At 39.5% G+C, this 4,633-nt stretch overlaps 1 long non-coding RNA gene across 1 annotated transcript; it reads right to left on the bottom strand.

The window, feature by feature from the left end:
• Nucleotides 1-999: 999 nt before the first annotated feature.
• LOC125511277 (uncharacterized) lies at nucleotides 1,000-3,206 on the bottom strand. The gene is made up of 3 exons (XR_015603669.1): nucleotides 2,984-3,206; nucleotides 1,470-1,610; nucleotides 1,000-1,253 (listed from the first exon to the last, which is right to left on the bottom strand). It is a non-coding gene; the product is annotated as an uncharacterized LOC125511277 (long non-coding RNA).
• Nucleotides 3,207-4,633: the final 1,427 nt, after the last annotated feature.

Below are 4,633 nucleotides of genomic sequence, written 5' to 3'. Positions count from 1 at the left end.
ATGGACCCGTAGTCCAAGGGATGGACTACTCGCTCACACATTATCTTGGGAGTAGCAATCTCGATGAAGATGATGACGATGATGATTTTCTTCTCTGAGAGAGCATTGAATTGGATAGCCTCGTAGTGCATCATGGCGGGGGGGGGGTGGAAAATTGTGATTTAAATCAGAGAAAGGTTTTGGGTGTATATAAGCCATTGGGGCGAAGAGGTGGCAGAGGAGATGCATGTGGGCCCCACATCCCCTCAACAAGTGTCTCGAGCCTAGGATGCATGGGCCAGGCGAGCGTATCCAACCCAAGTCTCCCAAAATAGGTTCCATGCATGGGCATGAACCGGATAAATCACCATCTCACCCTCATCATCAACGAGATCTCTTGGTGCACCACCCTACTTCTATCCTTCTTACGTAAATCGTAAGATCGACTATGCACTAATCGTCAACATGTGGGCTCTAGGGATCCCTATTCACTCTTCTTTCAAATAGGTTTATCCATGCCCATAGGGTATATACCTCTGATGGTCCAACATTACCGACCGACAAGCCAATATAGTGGTGAATTGAAGTGGATCGAGGCTAGTCTACAAATCAAATAGCAGGTTGATGAACAAGAGTTGTCAGCTTTGTTTGGGTTTACCGTTTTAGCTGGTAGGTCTAAAGATTATTGGGATCGATTCTTGTTAATTTTCCAGTATTATTGGATAAATGGCCAGAATGCTTGCCAATACTCATAGAAATGATGTTGCATCTGAGTTGCTTGTGATTATTGTATCTAAGACGAGTTGGATGAACAATACAGAAATAACCTTTTTGGATAAGGGTTTCTATAGTAGTGCCCCATCTTGGGTTCTTAGTCTTGGCATAGGGATGACATAATTCGACATCACCGAAATGGCTACTCCGGTAGGGGATGGGGAATTGCAATATCCATGTGTTTAATTTCCTATAGTTGTTAACTTCTAATGGAATTTATTTCAATAAAAATATAATAATTGCTAATTGATAGAGGGAGACATTGACTTTTCAAGGATGACAAGTTAATACATTCAGAGTACATAAAAGTTACATGTCTGAACAAAACATGAACTATAGTACATAAATCATTAACGAGCCAGAAGCTTGAAAGTACAAGGCCGGGAGATGCAACATTTTTTCGTTTTCTTGACAAAATTATGGATGGCAAGCTGCACAGCTGCATTCTCCTACAAACAATAAGTAGACATGGTGATATTTGTGCAATCACCAGTAATTGCCTGAAAGAGGGGAAAGATGACGTTATTAACAATTTTTGTGATGGGAATAATTAATGTAGGGTATTAAATAACATAAGGGAACTAAGTTTTTCCTTTTAAAAGTGACTGCCTAAAAAGTTTCTCATGTGAGAAATTTCCTAAAATGAAACAACTACACCCAAACGGAACTTCATGTGTCATAATTAGTGCCTACAATATCAGGTAAGAAAAACTCACATGTTCCTTTCCATCGTCGGATTGCAATTTTATCCAATTCTAGTAATTGAGTCCAGTGTCGCCCTTAAAACTGGATCGTCTTTACTTGATTTTTTGTAGTATTTATTTGTAGCTTTTGTAGACTTGCCAGGTTGTTCCTTCCTGTGGGTTAGAAAAAATAGTGTTAATTCATGGGTTAATGATCAGTTTAATAGTAATTAAGCTTATGTTTGCCAGTAAAAACATACATCCACTAAGGTATTCTATTTTGAAACTTATGTCTCTATTTTATGGTGGGGGTCCTCCAAATGGTTCGATCACCCCAAGAATACAAGAACGATCGATGTATTATGACATATATATTTCTTTGGCTGAAGAACATTTATATGGTTTTAGGCCCCGTCTAGAATAAAAGGAAACGCGTAGAGACTTTGAATGAATAAATTCATATTGAAAAAAAATGCTACAATCTTGTATTGTGCTCATCAATATTCTTATGAAATCAAGTAAAGGAAAATCCATAAGTATTTTGGAGGAAAATAAACATGAGTGTTTCTCCTATTTCCCCCTTCATGCCTAGAATCCACATGTTTTACCTTTGTGTGTCGGAAATTTGGAACGGCGATGAAGTATATTCATGACTTCTTACATGACATCTCATTTTCTATGCTTTCCAGAATTTATCTTGGGTAAGTCGATTTTTGGGTCATTAGACTAAGATCCAACAGCCCCGGTAATCCATTTCTGAGCTCGGGCTCAGCTGCACCCACCCCGACGAAAAAAATCAAAATAAATACTAGAAAAATTCAAAAAAAAATCAATTTTTTTGTGTGGTAGATATTTTTATGCGTGAGGTTCGCTTCAATTTTGAGAGCATTTGGACAACTGAGCAGCTCTCAACAAAAAAGACAAATCCAGGGTCTGTAAAAATGTTTACTGTTCACGCACTGTTCTGACCCGATTTGTCTTTTTTGCTGAGAGCTGCTCAGATGTCGAAATACTCTAAAATTTGAAGCGAACCTCACACATCAAATTATCTACCACACAAAAAAATTGAAATTTTTTGAAGTTTTTTAGATTTTATTTTGAGTTTTTTACTGACCGGGTGCAGATGAGCCTGTGCACCGAAACGCCGCACTCCCAACAGCCCGTCCTTCTTTCTTCTTTTTCTAGCTTTCTTCCTGGTCGAACCGATTCTTCTCCCACAAAATTGACTAATTCAAATTGCAAATTCAGTAAACTTACATGTAGCTATTGTGGTGGTTTTAAGATCACTGCTTTCTAAACTTGACTTAGCTTTTGATTTTCTTGTCGATTTTTATCTGACTGGCAACAAGTTAACGAGATCCTAACAATAAATTGAGCTACACCTCTTTTCTATATAATAAAAAATATATAAATAAAGGCATCGGTTTCATCTTAAGCGTAATAGCCAATAGCAGCTCCAATGGTGTCAACCTAACAACCGTGCTACTTTTTTTCCCTGATGAAAGGCAGTAGTAGCACACACACATATCGAATTACACATGGCTCACCTCGTAAGTTCATCTATTCACCTTACGATTAGCTACAGCTGCAGTTGTAATTAGCCAGCGGCAAGAGCCGATTCTGGTGAATAATATATAGCTTTCCCGGAAAAAATCTGACCCATCCTTGCTCCTTCCTCCTCGTTGTCATCGTCCTCCTCCTCGTCCACCTCTCTCTCCCTCTCTCTCTCTCTCTTTCTCTCTCTCACCCGCTTGTTGTTTGCTGCCTTGGGAGCGCTGCAGGATGCAGCTGTATTTAAAGAGCTGTATTCGAGTACAAAATTACAGATTAGGTGTATGCGCTTTTTGGTTTAGTTTGGTTACTTTTTTTACGCTTTTTTTGCAGGCATGAAGTGTGCCGCTTCACAACTGTATTTGTCAAAGCATGGCCATTTGCCTCTTGGTCTTTACCCTGACATAGGAGCGGTTTCAGACTTCTATTCTGTACCGTCAATTTGAGCTTGCTGACTGCCACTAGTACTATATACGGATGGTTTTCATGAAAGCTGCACTTCGTAAATTATCCAAGTTTCAAGGAAAATGAATTCTCAAGCTTCTAACGGACTACTGTCCCCTTCCGACTCTAAATTCGATGTAGGTTATTCAGATTTTTAGTACATAGTGGTTGGGAATTTCTGTTTTCTTGCATGGTTGCTTTCCACTATACGGTACGGCAGGCCTATTATGTCGCCAACATATCCGAGTGTGAAGGCCTCTTTGGTTTGAAAAAACTCCAAAATTTGTTCAAGATGTTAGACCGTCAACTTCAGTTCCATGCGATTAATTAATTAACCCTACGACGTAAAGTAGGGGGCAATGTACTTCAACCCAAAAAAGCATCCAGAGTTTGACGTTCAACTCTCAATACCACATAATTTATGCCCATGAGGCTGGCAGGTCCAAAGTTGTTTTTGACCATTCTGAATGGTTTCGTGCCGACATGTGTGGATCATCTGGACATCGATGCATACAGTGGCGTAGCCAGGTTGAGGACACGCCCTGTGCCAACAACTTAGCTACAGTATTGAACAGTGCCAAATAGCGTTCATCCAGCTACAGTCAATGAATGATCAAACTGTCACGCCCCAGGCCACGGCCCAGTAACCTGGGGTCTGGCTACACCCCTGGATGCATAGGCAAGTCATCTCTCCCCTTTCAGAAGAAAAACTATGTGGATTCTAGGCAGCATAAAAATAGATTAAATAACTTTATTCCACCATGCTACACATGTTAGTCTATTAATTCCTCCTTTCTCCGCCAACTCAGATAGAAAAAATGAGGTAAACAAATTTATTTTTAATATCAACCGATTTAATTATACAAATTTCATTGCGAGGCGGTAGGAAGTTGAGTGTCAGCGGCGTGCAAAAGGATGATCATGTCGGATTGCATCCCTTTTGAATTTATTTTCTTCTGTTAGATAACGTGGCATTAGGGTGACAAACATACATTTGATGAACCCACTTTGTATAACTGCATCAAGGATGAACACTTGCCAATTAAGATGTCAACATTCGGTGGTTTCCTGTTTTAGAGTTTAAAGGTAGAAGTTACCCTGCGATCAACTGTTAGTGATGGAAGATTGATTCACACATGTTTGGTAGTTAGCAATTGTATTTCAAGTCATACAATTGTGAATGGTTCGTCTGATTTGGTCTT

This window comes from Triticum urartu, chromosome 5A (genome assembly GCF_056163025.1).
Source record: "Triticum urartu cultivar PI428250 chromosome 5A, HENAU_Tu73, whole genome shotgun sequence".
Classification (NCBI taxonomy): domain Eukaryota; kingdom Viridiplantae; phylum Streptophyta; class Magnoliopsida; order Poales; family Poaceae; genus Triticum; species Triticum urartu.
The sequence above is the reverse complement of the archived record's forward strand: the minus strand, read 5'-3'. Positions and strand labels throughout refer to the sequence as shown.